Below are 23,247 nucleotides of genomic sequence, written 5' to 3'. Positions count from 1 at the left end.
GCCACCTACAACAACCTGACAGACATCGAGGAGTACACAAACACAGTAACCTCCTACATCACAAAGTGCATAGATGATGTGACACACACAAAGCATCATCATTCGAGCCAACCAGAAGCCATGGCTGACAGGGGATGTCAAAGGGCTGTTGAGAGCCAGAGACAATGCCTTCAGAGCAGGGGATGAAGCTGGCCTAAGAACAGCAAGAGCCAACCTGTCCCGGGGCATCAGGAAAGCAAAAAAGGACTATATGCATAAAGTATCTTCTCACTTCAACGACAGCAGAGATGCACGGAGCCTGTGGCGGGGCATCCAGGCCATCACAGACTACAAGTCTGCACCACAGAGCTGTGAGAACAACACCCCCCTTCTCAACAACCTGAACAGCTTCTTTTCACGCTTTGAAGGACTAAACAGCACACACCCACAGAAAACGCCCCCCTCCCCCCAGGATCAAACTCTGCACCTGACAACTACCAGCGTGAAGAGGACACTCTCCACCATCAACCCACGGAAAGCAGCAGGTCCAGACAATATCCCAGGCCGTGTGCTGAAGGAATGCACAGAAGAGCTAAAGGACGTCTTCACAGCCATCTTTAACATCTCCTTGGAGCAAGCCATCGTCCCATCATGCTTCAACGCTACCACCATCATCCCTGTGCCAAAGAAACCATCACCATCCTGCTTCAATGACTACCGCCCCATAGCAGTAACGCCCATCATCATGAAGTGCTTTGAACGGCTAGTCATGTCACACATCAAGTCCACCCTTCACCCCACCCTGGACCCCTTTTAGTTTGCATACCGACCCAAACGTTCGACAGAGGACGCCATCTGTTCTGCTCTCCATCCAGCTCTCACCCATTTAGACAAAAAGGACGCATATGTGAGAATGCTGTTCATAGACTTCAGCTCCGCATTTAACACAATAATACCACCACAACTCATTTGCAAACTGGACAAGCTGGGTGTTAACACCCCCATCTGCAACTGGCTACTGGACTTCTTCAGCCAGAGACCACAAACAGAACGTGCCGGCAACAACACCTCAAACACAATCATTCTCAACACCGGGGCACCCCAAGGCTGTGTGCTTAGTCCGCTGCTCTTCACCCTGCTGACACATGCACTGTCAGAAAAAAGGGTACGGTTGGGGTACGTTTGTGAACACTTAGGGTACAAATGGTGAATTTGTACCCTAAGTAGGTGTAATTATGACTAAGTGAGTCATAATTACACCTACTGGTACTCATATCTACCATTTAAGGATAAAAAAGGTACAAATATGTTTCCAACCATCAGAGGGCCCATATTTGGACCCTTTATTCCACAAACAAAGGTACAATCACTTGTGTGACAAAAGTAATAATTCAAAGTGTATGAAACGTCACCCAAATTCATTTAATACGTTGTTGGTTATTTGGAAAAGATGCACAAAATAACCAAATGTATTTAAGAGACCACACATCTTTTATGACTAGTTCTGAACAGTACACAAGCACATTATATTTTATTGATTGTGCAGAGCATCAAGATAATAACTTTTAAACATGTATTAGTGTGAGCCTGTTTTGTTTTTTTTACTTATATGAGAGCTGTTTTAAGTTTTGCCTTTAATTTAGAGCAAAAGCACAATGTAGACAAAATTATTTGATGTTTTTAACCTTATATGGTGTACTTTAACTTGGCCTAAGTTCAATTTAAATTTCTAGTCTTTGAGCTGTTAATTTAAGTTATTTTTTTTCTAATCATACATTCTCATAAAAAAGTAAATTTCTCTGTTACTACGTTAGATTATGTGTACATATTAGTAACTTTTAGCTTTTCTACCTACACAGGAAAAATGAGAAAGTACTTTTTTCGGAGTTACCATCAGTAATTTTTATTTAAGTAGGTATAAAAACGTAGAGGAAATATGTTGGAGTAAACCAGCGAGACCACGCCCACTCTACTTTCTTAAGTTTCGTTTCTTCCGCCATTTTGTTATCCCGCAGCGGCCGGAGGAAGACAGAGGCTGTGACTGAGGTAAGTCTGCTAATTCCTTAAAAATAAGTTGGAAACTTGTTTTAAGCGGGTTCGGTTATTTTATCTGTAAGGAATAACTTTTGTGTAGTGGAATGCTGCTATTCCACCGTGTATGTGCCTGTGAGGAGATTGAAAACTACGAGCGGGAGTTTGCTAACGGTTAGCCTCAGCCGTTTGAAGTTCAGCTAAATGCAGCCATTAAATAAATTAAGCTGTTGTTTTTATTGGTGTTGTACCGCGTTCCGTTAAATACATTGAAATACATACATTTTTTCACTAGATAATTCTGTCGCCGTTTTACCGATGTACGCTGGCGTTGATGCACCGGTTGTTGTTGCCTACCCCCCCCCCCCCCTTTTTTTTTCTTTCTGTGTTTCTGTCTTTCTTAGTAAGGAAGCCAGCTACTTTTGAAACGACCAGCAGTTCGGTAAAGTTAGAAAGATATTCACAGATTCGGACTTCCGGCCTCAATAACTCTTCCGATAAACGTTCAAATGTGCCAGCAAGTATATAATTCCTTTTGTATTAACCCAGAGAGTGAACTACAATTTCACTTCAAAAGAAAAAAAGATCGTTTTTTCACCTTTTGATCAAAATTGTTCTCTTCGAGGTGTAAATGCAGACACGCAGCGAGCCGGCAGCCAAGGGACCGTCAACAAAGTGCAACCTCTGTGAAACACCATTCTGTAAAAATCAATACTCTTTTGAAAAGTGAATACATCTCTACATTTATATGAACTGGTAATGAATATCTGTCAGCATATTCATGCTAAAATGAATATTTTGTGTGTCTATCTTTATTATATTTTATTGCACATATTTTTCACATTTATTAGAGACAAGAATCATAATTAAAGTGATCAATAGCTTTTAAAAATACTGAAGCTTCAGTCACCAAACTTTCTGTACTGATTAATTATGAACTTATTGTCCGACTACAACAAAGACTTGGTCAGAAATGAACTTTGATTATGTTTTGATGTTTTCATATTGAAATATGGATCATGTTTGGTCTAAAATGTTTAATAGCTCTGCAAATACTAAAGCTACAGTCCCCAAACTTTTTGTACACAATAATCATGTCCCTATTGTCCTACTACAACAGAGATTTGGTCAGAATTTTTCTTTGTTCTTTTTTAAGGATGAAAAATAATTTGTCAATTGCACTCTTTTGCTCATAAAATACAATTAATGCAGTCTTCAACCTTTTACTAATTTTTACTATACAATCTTACTACCACAACCTGTTGGTTTGTTTCTTTATTTTTTATGGTATCTCAATTATTCGAATATTGATCGCCATTGGCCCCTGACATTAAATTAGTTCTGCTTATAGTTAAACCACAGTAAACAAACTCTGTACAATGACAACTCTTCCACATTCATTTAGAACATACCACTAAAGAAAATGTTGAAAGAAAATAACTTTCAATAGCTTTTATAAATGTTTTATTAGGAAAGATTTTAATGCAATGTAGACCCAATAAATAAAAAAAAAAAAACCTGTCCTTAGATATACTGGTATTCAAACAAACAGACTTGAACAAAACATTTTCAGTGAATTAAAACAATCATGTTTTGAACAAAAATAATAATTTACAAAAGTCATTTTACAAAATGACTTTGCTCAAAAAAGGTTGCAAATTCTTTTTCTGAATGTCCAAATGAGTTAATGGTGCTATTACGTTTTACACAATGGACAATACCAGGATTCTGTCTCGGCAGGGATGTCACATGTTTCCCAAGACAGGCAGTCGATGTGGTACCACCTTCCACAAGCGCCACACTGGATCTGCAAGTTAAAAATCAAATACAATCAATGGCAGGCAAAAGTGACTCAGTTGTTCTGCAATTATAAAAAATATATTACTCTGTAATAATATATTACTTTGTAGACTATATTTTGATTTTTTTGGAGCAAATATGAACAGTTTATGACTTAAACAGTTATTTGCTACTTTTAAAATTCCTAACAACATGGACGACATTATTCATTCATTCATTTTTTTTTAAATTCATTCTTTATTCCGTTTTGTCCCTTTCGGGGTCACGGGACTGCTGGAGCCTATCCCGGCCACTTGTGGGTGAAGACAGGGGGCCCTGGACAGGTCGCCAGTCTGTTGCAGGGTAGAATGTCCACAATCACACACCTATTCATTCTCACACTCATACCTATGGACAATTTAGAGTTGCCAATTAACCTATGAAGCATGTTTTTGGATGGTGGGAGGAAGCCGGAGATTCCGGAGATATATATATATATATATGTTGATAATGTTATTTTCAGACTTCTCTTACTTAATCTGACAAAAACCTTTTTACATTTTCGGACTACATTATATGAAAATGTAAAAGGTTTTTGTCAGACTAATTAAGAGAAGTCTGAAAATGTCATTAACACATTTTTTTGGATTGCAATGTTTATATTTTAAGATTATTAATAATACAGTAAAGGCACTTACCCAAACTAATCTCTTATCCCTTTTTGGGAGATCTTTCAGTCCACAAAAGGAGCAGTATTCGTCCCGTGACACTTTTAATAGAATGACAGAGAGGATGTCATTAATTTGAAATTACAAAAAAAGTATTTACAATATACCGGTATTTTTGTTGTTGTTTCCAGTATCACCTGATCCCTTCATGATGTCCTCAGCAATGTCTCTTCTAAACCTTTTCATGGATTTATTTGAAGATTCAATGTCCAATGTCAGTGGGACTTCTGGGAAAGATGAGATGAAAATCTTTGCCATCTGTAGGAAAAATAGCACGAAATATTAACTATTGCTATATTTAAGACTTATCTTACTGGGACATAAGTCTTACCAGCATCACAAACACCCCACAACTGGTGGAGTCCTGCTGGTAGGTGTGAGTTACAACTCCAGGCTGCCATTTCATATTGACCCAGTCATCCTTTCCCAGGCGATTTCTCCTCATTTTGAAGTACTCACTGCGGAATAAAAAAATAATTTCTGTAAAACATATTATCTTACATAACTACGCAACACAAATATGACCACAAATTAAACATGTACATTTCTTTTTTAATTTACATGAATCTTTTGGCAGCTTTCTTTGAGTCCTCCTCCTCATTTGAGCCATGCAAGGAATCCAACACAAATATTTTTTGAGACAGCGCATGGAGAAACTGTTAAAATGAAAGTACATAATCAACGAAAAATTACATCTTTAAAATATTGTAAACAGTGAAATGTTTTGTCTTATGACTAATATATTATAGAAACATTCCTACCACAAACTTCCAGTGTGCATTTCCTATGTTGACAAAGCCAACAACTCCATTGTAGTTGTCAAATGTGACCTGTCATATTGAAATAGTTGAGTGAAATGAAAATAAGGTAGATAATGACAAGCCTACAATCCCAAATTAAAAAAAGTAAAAAAAACACAACAATCATGTAGACAAAATCAGTTATTTGTTACATTTTTTAGCCCTTGTCTGGCCACCTCCTCTCTTGTCCCATGTAAAATCACTCCCACGGCGTAGTGATTCATTTGATAAATTTTTCCATTTACATCTTGCTCGTTTAGAGTTGCCCCAATGTAGCATTCTATGACCTTCAATTGAAAAACATGACAGACACTATTAAAGAACATGGCTGAAGTAGCATTCAGTGAATTATTTATTTATACTGTAATAAGACTAAATAATTATTAAAGATATTAATTAAAGTCATGCAAAATGATGTGCCATCTGCAATTAAGTGTAGTAAACAAAGTCTTTTTTGAAAACACTCACCTCTCCAATCAAAAGTTCTTCGGGTCTCAAACTCAAAAATTCTCTGTGTCTCAAGGTGAAACTCTGTTTTTGATTCGTGTTTCTGAGGACTGCAACAACAACCTCTGTTTCTTCACATTCCCAAAGTTGTTCTACCTGTGAAATGTAAACATCCAAATAATAAAATAAAAATATTTGCTTTAAAAATTAGGATTTAGTTTTATTACAACACTGAATAACTTTGACTAATGCAACTTTTTCATGCTTTTCATGCTTTGGGACAGCAAAATAAAGTGATGGGATGAAGTGCTACTTTTCATGTAATTAAACATCTCAGTCTGTTCTTTTATAACATTTACATTACACTTTTCAAACTTTAATGTACTCACCTCCGGATTTACTGGTGATTTTTCCTCATGGATGCTGGCATGATCCCGTTGTTGGACCCTGGTTTGACCCACATCATGGGCTGGTGTTTTCCATGTTACTTTTGGTTGTGGGATAATCTTTGGAAAGACCAAAACACATGATACATAATAATGAGACAATGTTTTTTCAATTAATAATACATCTCTAATATTTAAAAAAAAAACAATTACATAACATTCTCTGATCATAATTTACTCACTTGAGGGTTTTCTTTTAATTCTTGGACAGGAGTACTGGCAGGATCTAGTTGTGTGCTGGTTTGAACCAAATCGGGTTGTCCTTTTGTCCTTTTCGTTTTTTCTTTTGGTTGTGGCATTATCTTTGGGGGATTGAAGTACTTTGATTTTTTTTTTACACTTAGCCTATCTTCACTTTTTGCCCACCCTTCCTGTGACTGCATGATCTTTTTTGAATTTTGGTTGGCAATCAGAAGTTTTTCCGAGAAGTTGTTGTTGATGATGTGTTCCTTGTACCTTCCTTGAAGGCTTACATGCATTTTTCGGATAAATGCGGCTGGTCTGAGTTTTAATTTTCTCATTAGAATCACATTTTTAGTAATGCCAAACCATCTTTCAACATGGCAATTTGTGTCTCTCGTTCTTGCATATCCAGGGAAGTTTTTGTACTTTGTGTCACATTCTTTAATTATGTTTTGAGTGAGGTACAGTTCTAAAAATATGTCCTCATGCATTCGTTCTTTTCGGGCAAACTCCGAACTAATAACTTTTAGAACATTTTTGTTGAGACTTCGTGTCACATTACCTGAAATGAGTTCAGCCATAGGTGTTTTGTTCATTTTTTTGTAAAAGTAGTTGCTCACACCAATGTGAAGAGCTCTTGCGATTTTTCCTCTTTTGGTTTTAGTAGCTGGCCTGAATTTTCTTTCTGTTGTTTTGTGTGAAATTTGGCCATTTTGAATAACTGATATTTTAACTGAAGTACCTCTTTGAGGTTCCTTCTTCCTGTTGAAATTGTATCTTGCTCTGCATGAGGGGAATGTGCAAACAGCTGTAATGTTTAGGTAAGGACTGTTTATTTTTCTACTGGATTTTTGTCTGATATGATGGCTCTTGAAGGCACGTGTGCAGCATGGATTTTGTTTTCGAAATCGTTTGTAAAAAATGTTTGTCCAGGGTGATCTCAGTTTGTTAGCACCAGCACTTGGATACATTTTTTTCCATTCTTTTGCTTTGATAGTGATAACAAAGCGTTTATGCACAGCAGGTAAGTTTCTCAAATTTTTTTCATGCAGTTCTTCATTTTGGGGTTCTTTTGGATTTTCATATTTTAAAGATTCCCTCTCAGATTCTTGGAAGTTGGCACTTTCTGCAGATTTTTGGCTGTTTGACATCAGAGTTTCAGCATCTGAAGAGTTGTGTCCATTTGTGTCGTCTGAAAATGCTGGCTCTAGATAGTCTTGCCTTTTCCTCTTTCCATTAGTTTCTATGAATTGTTCAGTTTGCAGTTTATCTTCACATGATAATGTGCAAAAATTTAAGTTGCTATTAGATTTTTGACATATTACTTCAGAGTCGAAATGAAGATCTTCTACACAAGATTCAGTGACAGATCCAAAACGCTTTGATCCCATTTCTTGAATTGCATTTTTTAAACCACAACGATTTTTGGTCCACAAAACCCAAAGCCAATGTCGATTCTTCTTATTGTCTTCACCAAAAAGTGAGATGGAAAGTTCTGACCACACTTGTGAAGAATATGTGGCCTGTGTCATGGCATCTTTAGCACTCTTGAAGGCTTTCAATAAAGCTGTAATGCCACCTGCCCTCTCTACCATGTTTTGCCTTCTTTTCTTTTTTCCCATCTTGATTTTTCCCATTTTGCTCTTGCGATCCTTTAAAATAAATTTTAAATTGGTGTTACTCATATTTCTCCTAATATGCAATTCACTTATTTTTTTAACAAAGGATAGCTAAATTGTATATGTTACAGCTTTTTCCAATTGCTAAAACACTAAGTGCCATTCTCTAAACCACCCAAATAGGGCTGCACGGTCTGTGGAAAACTCGCAATTTGTGATATAAGTGATCAATATTGCGATGACGACATAACTTGTGATACATAAACAAATAGCAAACCAACTAAAAACGTAATTGCCTACATAGGAGGCGAGCATTTAACATGATAGGGTTCCATTCGATTGGTCAACGACGTGAAGGGATCAATCTGATAGGTCAAATGCATAAAGGGATTTAATTACTTCGTAAAATACTTCAAGCACATTTACAACTGACATTCATTCAGTAATCTTCTAAACCCGCTTTGTCCCTTTCGCTGTAAATTATGATCAAGATTAGCCAGAGCCTTTCCTTGCTATTTGTGGGCAAAGGCAGAGAACATCCAGGACAGGTCGCTAGTCTGTTGCAGGGCCACAATCACACAAACCTAGGGACGATTTAGAGTAACCAATGTTTTTGGATGTGGGAGGAAGCCGGAGTCCCTGGAGAAAACCAATGCATGCGGGAAAGCGGGGATACATTGGTGATTCAGTTTCAAGTCCCCCAGACAGGACTTGAACCAGGGGCCTTATTGCTGTGAGGCAAGAGCACTAACTACTATGCCACCGTGCAGCCCTCTACAATTACCACTTATTGCTATTTTATTTTTTAATACATTTATGATTTATTGTGCAGGCCTGCATCCAATCAACTGATTTAACTAAAAAAACATCACTCTTTAGTTTAAACCTAAAACCCAATTTGCAGTTCACACACAAAAATTTGCAAAATCCATTTACATTACAAAAGTTAATACCTAAAAAAATATACATAAAGTGACCACAAGTAGAGCACTTTCAAGCCTTACAATTTTTTTCAACAATTTAGGTCTTTCAGGTCATGATAACAAAAAAAACAGGATTACCAAAAATCTACAAAAAAGATTTGAGATATGGGAAGAATTCTTTTTTCAACTCTCTTTAGTAATAAAAGGATAACATATCTCTGAAAAAAAATATTTTAATTGGTATCATGAACTTGAAGAATGTAAAAATAAAAGAAACACAAAAAGTAATGCTTAAAATTGTTGAAATGGTGCCCATAAATTTTTACTTTTGTAAATATTTCAATGTTGAAAACAGTTGAATAAATACAAAAAAAGCCATTTTTAATACTTTAGAAAGGGTTCTATGTAATTACACATTAGGCCCTTTAAAATAAGTTAAAATAGGAAAAAATGCTAACAAAATGACAATTGTCAAAATAACTCTACCCTAGATCTGTTGATAAAAATTATGGCATGTCTACAAATTTAACTATGGTATGAGAGGATATAAGAGGATAAATACAGAAGACTTACCGATGCAGCTCACTACCTGATTCTGAGGGAGTCTTACAGTGTACAAACTTTGAACTTCTCCAGGATTTCACCTATTGGTCAGGTTGTCCCGGGAAAAAAAACAACTGTAAGAAGTAAGGGGCTTTCAACTAAACACAGAAATCTGTTCATTGTCACTCTGTAACGACAGAGTCGTTACAGAGTGACAACATTTGAAGACTTTGATTGTCCTTGATACTAGCAGGTGACAGCTCTTAACAGGTGTCATGTGTTTGAAAGAAAACCCCAATGTAAAATAGATATCAACTTTGACAGGATCCAGCGGCTGAACTTTCAAAAATCAATGACAAAAAAGGCGATATTTACATTCAAGTATATAAATGCCCTTCCATAAACCCCAAAAACTGAAAGTATTTTTCTTTTAACCCATAAATAGGAACATGGAAGAGTCTGTGGCATGTAAGTAGAGCAGTTGTTCCTCATCAAAGAGTTGGTTCAATTGACAGCATCTCAGACAACATGCTTTATTTTCCTCTACTTCTGTTGAGAGAAGTGATGTTAATCTCTGTGTATACTTGCTGGATGCATGCACACGTTTCTCTGTGCAAAAGGTTATATTTTTTTGTATCTACAAGATTGGCACTTTTTTTTAAAAGGTAGAAAGAAAATGCAGATTTAACTCCAGGTGTATTTTTCTAACTGCACTGTGTCTGAGCCATTAGATGTAGCCTATGTTTCTTTATAAACTACATTAACTACATTCTTCTACATATGTTGGTCCTCCTGTGCTTGGAAGTCTGGACCAGCATCTAATTTTGGCTGTTAATTTCAAGTAGAAACATTATGGTTTTTTTTTTCATATTCATTTAAGTTTCAATGGACATCAGACACGGGAAAGGAACTTAAATCATTTTTTTTCTCCTTGTGAATACTTGGCCTTGTTGATGGCCAATCAGTAGCCACACAGAATTTTTCACACAGACAGAAGAGGTGATGAAAAGTGTCACCTACTAGTTTCAAGGAAAATCAAAGTAAATTTGAAAGTAAGAAATCACTCTGTAACGACTTTGTAATTGTGGAGGATAAGTCCATCTAGATCAAAGTCCCTCATATCTCACAGTAATTTTTTCTCGGGACAAGCACACCCTTGTTAGCTACAAAGTGAAGTCTGGACGGGAAGAAAAAGTATATGGTCTCCACCTGCTTTCTCAGTATGAATATTGGCTGTTGTTATACAATTGTTAACCTTATTATAAAAACATTACAAAGTTGCTAAAGCTACTTCTTTTTATGTAGAAAATCTGTAATAATTTAAAAGTTATTTCATTTCAGGAATTTAACTTAATAGGTGAAGATGTTTAGATAAACTTATGAAGGGAAAAACTGGCCATGGGGAGAGGAGGAAACACCATAGCTTCATTTATGGAACCTGAAATAAAAACCTGCAATTGAGGGAATATTGAAGTGCTCAAGGTTTTTCTACTGTTGCCTACTTTTTTTCTTAGACTTTAGTTTCTATGAGAATGAGAGACAGGAGAGGTGCTGACTTCAAAACATGTTAATATTTATTTTACAAAAACCATCCAAAAGTACAATAATGGCGCATTGGGTTCATAATTTCTAATGGGCTATACTAACAAAGACACAGATATCTGTTGACATCAGGCACTCTAAGACATAAAAAACTCTTTAAGCCCTCAATGTATGGAGAGAAAAAGTAAAATGACGTATGAGATGAAGTGCTGATGGGCTCTCATTTCCTCCAATGACTTTTTTCTGTAATTTTGTACATCATGATCACACACGTTATTCCATTATTATGGCCCGCAGCAGCAGTCACTGACTGCAAGGACCATATTGTTTTCGCAGTTGGAACGACGACTTCGCCGCCTTTCAGCGAGATGTGTCCCCCGCCGTATGCTCGAAAAGTCACCAAAACGTGCACACACCTGGGATAAATTGCAAATGAATTTTCCACAAAGTCAACGTCACCCCCCCAAAGACGATGACATCACGGCCAGCGATCCCGTCAAAAAAATGAATGGGCCGAAAATCGCGTATGGGGCCGAACAAAATGTACTTCAAAATACAGCCGCGAAACCAAGACACACGTGTCGGGGATATCCCAAAGAAGTTTTGAAATCATTATGGGACGGCCGCACGACCTACGGCTTGGCGGCCATTTTGTGGCGAACTCTGAGAATTGGCGATTTTCGTGTTTTCCCACAATATGGGGAAAAGACACTTTTGTTTGAACGATTTTCACGCAATTGCACACACTTGCTGCCAGCTCCAGTCTACAAACACCCCAGAAGTGTCGTTGACCTTTGACCTTGGGAAAAGGCCGCCATCTGGAATTTTCTCAAAAAAGCACCCTAGCACCAGATACAAACGAAAACTCGTCGTTGGAATTTTTATCGATCGTCTCGAAACCTTTTGGGCATCAATGGCAAGCTACTGTGGAAAAAATGTTGGAATTAGAAGTTATAGTTTTTGAATTGCGTGCGCGTGGCAAGCTAGCAAAGTGGCGCACTGTTATAACTCCGATGCATTTCAATACAGTACACTGAAAATTGAATGCATCCATTCATTCCTTAATCTGAATACATGGAAAAACACTGGATATGGACATATAAGGAATGTGGGCGTGGTTAGCATAAAACCACTGTTGCTAAGGACGACAAAAAGTTTACTTTAACCGATTTGTCCGAAACTGACGTCAATCTGTTCGTCCTCCTGAGGGAACCAAGACATAAAATGGTTGCTATGGAGATAAAATCAACAGAAAAGCCGCCATTTTGAAAAAAGTGTTTTTTTTTTACTAACTTATGACATATAGCTTTCACCAATGGAGGAATGTGTTTTTCTGAGTCAGTTAATGATGCTGCTCGCTATGCTAGCACTTTTAGCCACATTAGCATAGCTAGCATAGTTAGCATTTTAGGTAATGTGTTTTTCTGAGTCAGTTGATGATGCTGATCGCTATGCTAGCACTTTTAGCCACATTAGCATAGTTAGCATAATTAGCATTTTCGGTAATGTGTTTTTCTGAGTCAGTTAATTATGCTGATCGCTATGCTAGCACTTTTAGCCACATTAGCATAGCTAGCATAGTTAGCATAATTAGCATATGCAGTTTTGACTAGCCATTATCAAAAGTGGGCGGTGAGGGTGGTGGTGCGTAGAGTTGGGCGTGGAAGGCGAGTTGCGTCTGCGGGCCATACAACGCCGCTTGCGGCTTTAATTTGACCTTGCATCTGCAGAAAAAGACGAGTGAAATCCTAAACTCTACCCATTTCTCTAATCGGGAGAGTTGCAGCCATAAAAATGATGATTCTCCCAAAAATTAACTACCTATTTTCAATGATTCCTTCCAAACCTCCAACTACTTGGTTCAAATCATTAGACTCATTCATTTCCCAATACCTCTGGGAAGGTAAACCCCCACGGATTAGTTTAAAAACTATTAAAAAACCTAAAGATAGAGGAGGACTAGGCCTTCCAGACTTCCAGGACTACTACTCCGCGAACAGATTGTGTTATGTACAAAAATGGCTGAATCCTGGTGTGCTGGATGAATCCTGGCTAGACATTGAACAAAATCTCTGTGATAACCTAGATATTTCTAATTTACCTTTCTTCAGTTCTAAAATTAAACAACACAAATGCTTCAGAAGTTTAAACATCAGCTCATCCTTAACAGCCTGGTGGGATTTTCTTAAAAAAAACAACCTCACATTATTTCCATGTAAACTTACCCCCATTTGGAATAACCCTGACATTTTGATTAACAAAAACATGATTCATTTTGCTTCATGGAAGAACAAAGGAATCGAGCAGTTCCAGCATATAATTCAGAATAGAAAATTTATGTCCCTCTCAACGTTATCCTCAACCTATGGAATTAATATAAACAAATTTCTAGAATATCAGCAGCTTAAATCAGCTATAAGCACTAAATACTGCCTGACCCAAATAGACCTAGACCCTCCCCTTACAGTAACACATTTCATGGACCTTAAAAATCCCAAACTCACCTCCAAAATTTATAAGATGTTATCAGACATAGATGAAACCATTTACTTACCCATGACAAAATGGGAGTCTGAGCTATCATTGAATTTTAGTGATCAATTTTGGCTACAGATCTGTTTGAATGCCTTTAATATGACCAAAAGCCCTAATCTGCAACTTATTCAATACAAGATTCTCCACAGAACTCACTACACCGGACAGAGGTTATTTAAAATGGGTCTCAATCAGTCTGCTATATGCACACAGTGCATAGGTAACAACATAGACGACTATTTGCATGCCCTGTGGGTCTGTCCACCTGTCCAATCATTCTGGCATAAGGTTTGTGAGGATTTATCAATCTGGTTTAATCATAAGATTCCTGCTTGCCCCAAATTCTGCTTATTAGGTGACCTGAATAACATCAACATGGAATCTAACAAGGCTTATATGGTTCTCACCGCTGTATGTATCGCAAAGAAAACTATCCTCCTAAACTGGAAATCTAAAAATAATCTTAGCATCAACCACTACAGAAACCTCATGTCAGAGCATATTAGTTCAGAGATAATGTCCTCCACAAAAAACCTGTCGGCTTCAGACTCTCCCTGGCTCCAGCTGGTTAGTCACATCACCTAGTGGGGGTGGGATGGTGATAGGTTGAGCCGGGTCCTGGCTGGTTGGGTGGGCCGGGGTGGGTTTGGGGGGGTGGGCTCTGCCGGGCCTGTCGTTCTCCCGGCTCGGGGCTCTGGTTGCCTGGGTGGGGTGGTGATGGGGGCGCACACTCTGCCGGCAACTTGGCAGGGGTTCCTGGGCGGGTGCCTGCTGGGCGCAGGGTAGGCAGTGTGGCTGACCGGGAACGGCGGCCGGGTGCCGTGCTGGGTGGCTGGTCGCCGTGGCGGGGGCTGGGGGGGGGGGCTTGGGGCTCTGGGGCCTGGGGTCGTCTGCCCGTGGCCGGTGTTTCGCCCGTGGCCGGTAGTTGGCGCGTGGCCTGGCCCCCCGGGGGTCGGCGCCGCAGTCACAGCAGGGGTTAATGGGTTCACTTGGGTGGGTTTATTTCATTATTATTATTATTATTATTATTATTATTATTATTAATTTTATTATTATTATTATTATTATTATTATTATTATATTAATTATTTTATTATTATTATTATTATTAATTATTATTATTACTTATTTATTTTGGGGGGGGGGGCCTGGGGGGGCAGTGTGCTAGTCCTTAGGGGGGCCAGGGTATGAATGGTGGGGCTGGACCCCCTGCCCCCCCGTTCTGGCGCCGGGACCCTTCCTTGCTGGCTGTCTCTCGGCGCCGCGAGGGTCTGGCCTCCAACTGCGGCTGGCTTGGCGTTTCTGGCTGCCCGGCCGCTCTGGGAGGGGGGGCGCCTACCGCGGCCGGCTGGGGGGCCGGTCGCTCGGGGGAGCCTTCTCCCCCGGTTGTGCCCATCCGCCCGCTCCTCCCCGCTCTCACCCAAACAAATATTGCACACAGGCACCTAGGGCCCCGGGATCTGGATGGGAGGGGTATGCTGGCGGGGCTCACTGGGGATGCCCCTCTCTGGGTTCTCGTTGGCACCCGCCCTCTTCCCCGCTTTTTACTTGCATATTAGACACTCTGATTCATCTAGGGCCTTGTGGAGAGGGTCTGGTGGAGGGGGGCACGGTGAAACATCCGTGCTCACCTTTCGCTGGCCCCCCCACAATTTTAACTTCCTCTGTAGACACACACACTGCATGCTAGCAGCACACACACAGCAAATACACACCACTCACAGAGGGACTCCAGAGTGGGGGGCTTTGCGGCTTGGCAGCGGTGGATCCCCCCACACTGGTGACCTCCTATTTTACCTGCAGCACACACACAGCACTCCCACACCTCCATACATGGGTGGGGTCGGGGGGGGGCGGCCGGTCTTCACCCGCCTGGTCCTCTCAGGGCGGCCGGGCTTATGGGTGTCCTGTCGGCTGCGGGAGGGGTCGGGCATGCGGCGCTGGGGGTCGGCCGGCTGGGGGGGGGGGGTTACTGCTTGGCGGCGGGGGTAGGGAGGGTAACCAGATGATTGTGAGTATGTGTGTGTGAGTGCATGGGTAGGACCGACCTGGGGGCTGGCTCGCTGGGACCCTCTGGGGCTTTCCCTCCCCATCACAGAGAGGGGAGGGCACTGAGAGGGTTGGGGAGGGGGGGTCAGATATTATGGCGGGGGGGGTGGTAGTGCGTAGGGTTTTAGGGGGGTGGCTGTGGCTGTGGGTGCGTGGCGATCCCTGGGTTGCTAAGGTCGCGGGCCTGGGCTGGCTTGCGGGGACGGGGCGCCGGTCGGGTGGTGGCCGGCTCTTGGGTTCCGGGGGCCCTGGCTTCGTCCCTGGCCTTTGTCTCGGTGTCCGGCGCCCGGTGGCCCCCATGGCTGCCGCCTGGTACGGCTAAGCGCTCCTGTCTTGTGGCCTGGGGGCCGGACACTGGGTTCGCTTGTGCCTCTGGGCATTGGGGGGGCCCCTGTAGGGGGGCCCTCTCTGTGCCTGGCTGGTGGGGTGGGCGGTCCCCTCCTCCTCCCCTCCCGGGCTGCCTGGGTCCGGATGCTGGGGGGGCTTCTGGCCTGGGGGGCTCTCCTCCCCTCTCCTGGTCTGGCTGGGTAGGATCTGGCTCCCTTTATGAACGCACGGTTCACGTCGGCAGCATGCATGTATCACCACCCCCACGTGCACGTGCACACTCCACACTGCTCCCTGTCTGCTTCATCCCTCCTCCATACCTACAGTGTATTGATGGACAGTTTTTTTTTCGCTCATCTTAGTGTCAGATTTTCACCTTTGATGTAACATTCGTCTTTCCAGCAGATCTGGTATAATTGTTACAGCTTAAATTAATAACTTAGTCAAATCAGTGCTTGTATCCCCCACCTTTTCACCTTTCTTCCTTTTACTCTCTTCCACCCTCCCCTCACATTCTTCCCCTCTCCCTCCCCACACACACTAAATGTAACAAATAAATAAAAAATAATACGACAAAGGGGTTTATACAAATCTACACTCTAGTTTCTTGAAGCTATATAACCTCTTTTTGTGATAGTAAAACCTGTCCAACACAAAAAGCCTTCAGCTCTAATCTGTTTGCTCAGCTGTTGGACAGAACAAGTTAAAAGAAAAGAGAAAAAAAAAAAAAAAAAAAAAGAAAAAGACGAGTGAAACCGACACACACAAGAACCTGAAACAGTCTTCAAAATAAAGAAGTTAAACCAGCTCCTGCAAAATGTTAATCAATTTTTAAATAATTTGAAATTAAGGAAATTTGAAACCAACAAATTACATGTTTTTAAAAAGTTTTCTCAGCAAAAAGGTAACAATAAGACAGATTGGATAAAATTATATTTAGAGAACAAAAGAGTAGGAAGATAAAGTCATGATTAATCAGTACAGTAAGTTTGGTGACTGAAGCTTCAGTATTTTTAAAAGCTATTGATCACTTTAATTATGATTCTTGTCTCTAATAAATGTGAAAAATATGTGGAATAAAATATAATAAAGATAGACACACAAAATCTTCATTTTAGCATGAATATGCTGACAGATATTCATTACCAGTTCATATAAATGTAGAGATGTATTCACTTTTCAAAAGAGTATTGATTTTTACAGAATGGTGTTTCACAGAGGTTGCACTTTGTTGACGGTCCCTTGGCTGCCGGCTCGCTGCCTGTCTGCATTTACACCTCGAAGAGAACAATTTTGATCAAAAGGTGAAAAAACGATCTTTTTTCTTTTGAAGTGAAATTGTAGTTCACTCTCTGGGTTAATACAAAAGGAATTAGATACTTGCTGGCACATTTGAACGTTTATCGGAAGAGTTATTGAGGCCGGAAGTCCGAATCTGTGAATATCTTTCTTACTTTACCGAACTACGACCAGCTCCATAATTCCTACTGATATTTATCTGGTCCGTCGAATTCAATGCGTTAATCATTTTAATCTGTAATGTGTAGGAATCCAAAAACGTTTTTTTTTACACCGCAGTATGGCGGTCCTTCCCATTTATATGTCAGCCTGCCTTAGCTGCTGTGCGCGCGCAGCCACCATTTCTCGAATGCAAGACAGTGACAGAGACTGTTTAGGTTGTCATGGTCGCTCATTGTTGGTCAAGCGAAGTTTACACTGTGCTTTTGAACATTCTCCTGCAGATTTTTTTTTTTTTAGATGGAGGTCCGTGATTCCAGATACTCGTCACGATTTCCCATATCAAAAACTCATCTATAAACCAGGAAAAAAATATTTTTTTAAATGAACTTCCAAGAAATAAATCTGCAGGCCCCTAGAAGCCAGTGCATTGTCGTCGGTGTTTTTTTTTTAGCAGTTCTGCAAATGTAGCAACATTGCTGTGGCAGCTAGTGTGAACTTTATATTTGCCATTACTATTTTAAAATGTATTAATTTATTTGGAACAGGGCTTAGATCTGAATAAATGCTGTGTTGGTACCTTTTGGTGTTGTAATGTTTTTTCTTTTTTGTAATATATTATTTTTTTCCCACCAGGAAAGATGCAAGCTGTGCGTGAACATGTCGAACGCCAAAAAAAAAATGTTTTGAAGTTCAGCTGACCTACAAATCCTTTTGGGAATGCGGTGAGTGGAAACATCACAATTTCCAGCATTTTTCTTTACAGGAATCAGTCAACTTTGTGGATAAACTGTCAGCTGTGATGCAAACAGATTTTTTAAATTGCTTTTTAATTTAAAGATAATTTCTGTGCTGTATTCTAAACATAATTTTGCTGTGTTCACAGCTGCCAAAAAGTTCAACATCCCAACCTTGGACTTAAAAGTTTTTGATGACTCAAAGACAGAAGTTGAGGAGGTTTTTGATCTCCTGTTGAAAACCCAAACCTTGGTGTGTTGGAAATTTGTCTGGCTGAAGATACAAATCCAGAAGGTGAAGTTTTTCTTTTAAATTGTAATTTATCTATTTTGTTTTGAATGGTTTTGGGTAAATTCCCCTTTGATGCCTGAATTTATTTCCAAGGGAAATAATCTGAGTTTTTCCTTTCAAGTACATGCTAAATTACGAACATTTTTGAGCTGAAGAGTTTTGATTATGTATTTGCATCAATAGGAGTCTGAGGGTTAATGATTTATTTGACAGGATAGTGTGGGGAACAAAACACGGGCAAATAAGTATGAGTTTTTTATCCTATTGCTGTCTTAGACAAGATAATAAATCTGCTAAACTGTTAAATTGGTCAGTATTTAAAAATCTTTGTTTTTACTTTTTTTGTTTTTGCTATCATACTAATTTAAATATTACAGTAACTGAAAGCTTTAATACTTTGACAGATCAGCCGAGTTGTCCTGCAAAGAGCTGCAATACCAGTTCAAGTGGACTCAGATGACACCATAATATTACAACACAGTCCTACAACAAGACGAAGAGTTGAAGACACCTCTCTGGCCAAAGTAAGTAAATAATCTTTTCACAAAGTCATTTCAAGCATTCAAAGTCAGGCTGTCTTTCCAATTCAGTTTAGTTGTCAAACAGTGCAGTAAGGCAGATCATCCAAACTAGTTTAAAGTTTTCTAGGGAAACAGCAGATTGCACCGATTAAGTCACAACACATTGAATACATTCTGGAATACTGTCCTCATCATACAAACATATAATTCTTCTGTATTTCCTTCAACAAAGCTCTGCATAATTAACAAGATATTGACCATACGGGCGACAGTGGCTCAGGTGGTTGAGCGGGTCGTCCAATGACTGAAGGGTTGGCAGTTTGATCCCCGCTCCCACCAGCCAAATGTCGTTGTGTCCTTGGGCAAGACACTTCACCCTCCTTGCCTCCAGTGTGGCTCCACTGGTGTGTGAATGTGCATGAATGTTCCCGGTGATGGTCAGAGGGGCCGTAGGCGCCAACTGGCAGCCACGCCTCTGTCAGTCTGCCCCAGGGCAGCTGTGGCTACAACCATAGCTACCATCACCAAGTATGAATGAGGAGTGAATGAATAATGGACACAATGTAAGCGCTTTGAGTGTCTGGAAAAGCGCAGATAAATCCTATCCATTATTATTATTATACAAAGACAGACATTGATTATGCAGTTTTTGAGGGGGGAAAATGTTTTCTGGGACATGGTTTCTGCAGTTCAATTGGAATTCACCTTCAAGTTCTCGACAGGACTGTTTTGCAGAGTTAACCGGCCTTAATTTCCCATCATGCCATTGTTTACGCTCCCGTTACCTTACAGTCCCTCACAACCCCCAAGCAACAGAATTGGCGTGCAATATTGGAGCTATCCAGCCTTATAGATGTGAGCCAGATGCCAACTCAGACGAGGAGAATGAAGACAAGCGGAGCAGGGAGCTTGTGGCCTGCCAAATGTAGCTTGTACGTAACAACTACAAGCTTTCTCAAATGACATCTTTTCATCTGCTCCTGATTCATCCCAATTTGAGAAAATAAATATTCAGAAACACAGTTTTATTCTTAAATCTTATAACAATATGTCTTCATAAAAAGGCTACATTTTAAAAAATAACTTTCATTGGAGTGGGTCCCCCATTTTTAACAGGTCGCATTATTTTTCTCATGATGGGCACGTTTAAAACTGCACATCTGAGTATTCACTCAGATTGGGATGAATCAGGAACAGACAAAATAAATGCAGTTTGAGGAAGCTCTCTATTGTGACGCACCACATGAAATGAAGTGGGTCAGAGTCCCTCTGCTCTGCTCTATTCTGATGCGTCCACTTGCAGACAAACAGATCCATTAACATCTTCATCATACTTGTCTGAGCTTGATCTAAACTATGGCCGGAAAGCTTCAATATTGCTCACCATTTTGGTTTCACCACTAATGTTAGTTTTAGGTTGGAAGGACTGTAAGCTAGAGGGAGAGGGCGTAAACAAAGGGATGATCGGACATCAGCAGAGGGTTAAGGCCTGTTCACACCGGGACGAATTTAACGCCTCGTGACTAAACAAAGGGCACCAATGTGAGTGTGCACACCAACGCGAAAAAACGCCACGCGTCGAATCGTCAAAAAAAAAAACCGCCTCGGGTTCGTTTTTTTTTTTCGACGCATCGCGTCGAAATCTACTCGACCAATGAGAATGGCGCTTTTGCACACGTGTCTGGAGCTTCTGAAGTTACAGTAAAACACAACTTGGGGGCGCTCAAACACAAAACTGCCTTGCTGAGCACACATACCAGCGAAGAAGATAGACGCCGAGTAGCGTCTACACAGCAGCGAAGCAATAATGACGGACATTCTTAAATATCCCCGAACAAAGCACCAGTTGGAGCTACTGATGCTTGAAATATTCATGTTTTCTTTGTATGATTCTGACAAGCGCGTAAATACTTGCTCTCTTCTTCTGAGTGAAAAGCGACTTTAAGAAACGTAAAGTTGCGCAGCGCCACCTTGTGTACAGGAGTATTTCTGTTTACATTAAGCGCCATCTAATGTCAGGGAATGAAATTGCATGTTCGCTCGGCTCATCGTCAGCGAAAATCGCCTGGGTGTGAACACAAAAGACGTGGCGAAAAACGCTGGCGAATAACGCCTGGCGAATATTCGTCCCGGTGTGTACGGGCCTTAACTACTGTGCCAATAGCCCCGCCTACAACTCAGAAGTTAATTTCTCATCAACTCCAAACCACTCTGCACAAACTGTCTTTAAACATCATCTCAAAGTGCTTTAACCCCAGTAATCAGTGCTTGCAGTTGTATTTTTTATTAATATGGACTTTTAAATTTGATCCAATAGGTGGTTGCTGTCATTGGTGAGGATGCATCATCCGTTGAAGGTCATGTGAATGTCCTGCATATCCAGTACACCAAGGTGCGAGAGGATATACTAAAGAAGTACCCTTTCTTGAAGACAACCCCAGGGGTCAGTGACATTTTAAATCAGTTCTCAGCTTAAAATACATTTTGAATGTCAATATAAGCTGAGACATCTGCTAAAATGATCATTAACAGCTTTAACTCAATTGTAAAAACATCGTAATTTTCTAAACTTATATATAAATATATAGTCATTCAAGCCAAGTAATATTTATACAATGATATCACTAAAGGGAAATGGCAATGAAAGAGGCAACAAAGAATATTAGACTGTTTTATGTCTTTTGTTTGTTTTAGTTAAAGTGAATGATTAATTTTCTAATTTTTTTCAATTTTCAGTTGTTTGATGATGTTGACCGAATGCATCCATCACCTGTCAGTTTAAGCCAGCGCTTCAAAGACGGCGTTTACCAGTATTGTGCCAAAGGTGCTTGAGCTTGTTCAAAGAAAAGCTCCATTAGCCAAAGTCTCCAAAGAATCAAGAGAAGAGATGCTTGCAGAGGATCTACTAGGTATTGACATAAACGTAATCCTTGGTAATCTTTAGTGTGTTTTATAGTTCTTCTTTTTGAATTCGTATCAATATTATCTTCTCACATTTATGCATTTTATTATTTAAATTATGCATTTAAACTTGGTTCTGAGTTTACTTTTTCATTTATTTTTAGAAAATGTAGAATGCAGTAGAAAGATGTACTTAAAATGAGGTCTAGTGCTTCTTTTGTTAATGTCACAAGTTTTATTTCATGGTTTAAAAGTGGTAACTGAAGTGCTTTGTGCTGTTTACAATTGATCAAATGTTAAGGTTATAGTTACAATGGATGCAATGTGAACTGAAGGAAAAATATAGATTTTTCATTATTGTAAAATTGCTAATAATTGTAAATATATGCATCCTGTTGTGACACTGTGGAGCTTAAAACATTCATACTGTGAAATGTCAGAATTGTAATTGTTTTGAATGTTTAATAAATGTGATAAACAGTATACTGGTCTTTTAATGTGCTGTATCTGGTACAAATTTGCCATCAAAGGGTACAAAAGGCTTGTCACTGGGGCAGTACCCTTAAAAGAACAAATTTGTACCTTTTTTAAAGGTACATTATGGTACCATAGCACTATAAGGTACAATTTAGTCCACAGAGGTACATATTTGCCTTTGAAAGGTACATAATGAAAGGGTACAGATATGCACCTATATGAAAGGGTACAACATTTGTACCCTTGAGGGTACTGCCCCAGTGACAAGCCATTGTACCTCTAAAGGTACAAATTTTGCACATTTTTTTTTTTTCACAAAGTGAAATATAAAATAACTGAGACACCTGTCAGTCACATCAGGTGCTCAACTATGGGAATTCAGGAAATGGCCGGTAGTCCCCAAAATGAAAGAAATGCAGTTAAAATTATAAACAATTACTACCCTTCAGCTGAGACAGGGAGCTGGTTTAGCTCGTGCTGGTTTGCGGCACCTTCCGTCCGTGTAACCCAGGTTCAACTCCGGGCTGCTCCCTGTTCCCTTCTCTACTTCTGTGCTGGTCCCAAGCCCGGTTCCTCTGAGAGGGTTGCGCCAGGAAGGGCATCCGGCGTAAAACATTGCCAAGTTTACCATGCGACTCGTTCGCTGTGGCGACCCCTGATGGGAAAAGCCAAAAGAGAAACAACAAACAACAACCCTTCAGCAGAGACACTGAGAAGTAGATTTGGCTTTGAGGTTGATCCGTGTGATTTCTGTCATACAGCCCCAGAAACAAGCAGACAGCTGTTTTTTCATGTCCAGTGATCCAAAGATTCTGGAAAGATTTTCATAACTGGCTTAGTCAAAGAATGAACTTCATACAATTCACAGAAAAAGATATTTTGTTTTATAACAGTAAGTTACCAAAAGAGACAACAAACTTAGTGAACATC

The 23,247-nt window shown here is 39.9% G+C and overlaps 2 long non-coding RNA genes across 6 annotated transcripts; one reads left to right on the top strand and one right to left on the bottom strand.

Moving 5' to 3' along the window:
* The first annotated feature begins 1,598 nt into the window (after nucleotides 1-1,598).
* On the top strand, nucleotides 1,599-22,323 carry LOC144987465 (uncharacterized). 4 transcript variants are annotated; one of them, XR_013651353.1, is made up of 6 exons: nucleotides 1,599-2,025; nucleotides 18,026-18,114; nucleotides 18,276-18,421; nucleotides 18,823-20,420; nucleotides 21,257-21,382; nucleotides 21,676-22,323. It is a non-coding gene; the product is annotated as an uncharacterized LOC144987465 (long non-coding RNA). The 4 variants fall into 4 exon arrangements; XR_013651352.1 differs by having other exon boundaries at nucleotides 18,632-20,420; XR_013651351.1 differs by having other exon boundaries at nucleotides 18,276-18,942.
* On the bottom strand, nucleotides 3,684-4,975 carry LOC144987468 (uncharacterized). Of its 2 annotated transcripts, XR_013651360.1 has the most exons (4): nucleotides 4,849-4,975; nucleotides 4,655-4,775; nucleotides 4,488-4,558; nucleotides 3,684-3,817 (listed from the first exon to the last, which is right to left on the bottom strand). It is a non-coding gene; the product is annotated as an uncharacterized LOC144987468 (long non-coding RNA). The 2 variants fall into 2 exon arrangements; XR_013651359.1 differs by having other exon boundaries at nucleotides 4,488-4,775.
* Nucleotides 22,324-23,247: the final 924 nt, after the last annotated feature.

The sequence above is a fragment of the Oryzias latipes genome, chromosome 18 (genome assembly GCF_053564925.1).
Source record: "Oryzias latipes strain Hd-rR chromosome 18, Olatipes_Hd-rR_3.1".
Taxonomy (NCBI): Eukaryota; Metazoa; Chordata; class Actinopteri; order Beloniformes; family Adrianichthyidae; genus Oryzias; species Oryzias latipes.
The sequence above is the reverse complement of the archived record's forward strand: the minus strand, read 5'-3'. Positions and strand labels throughout refer to the sequence as shown.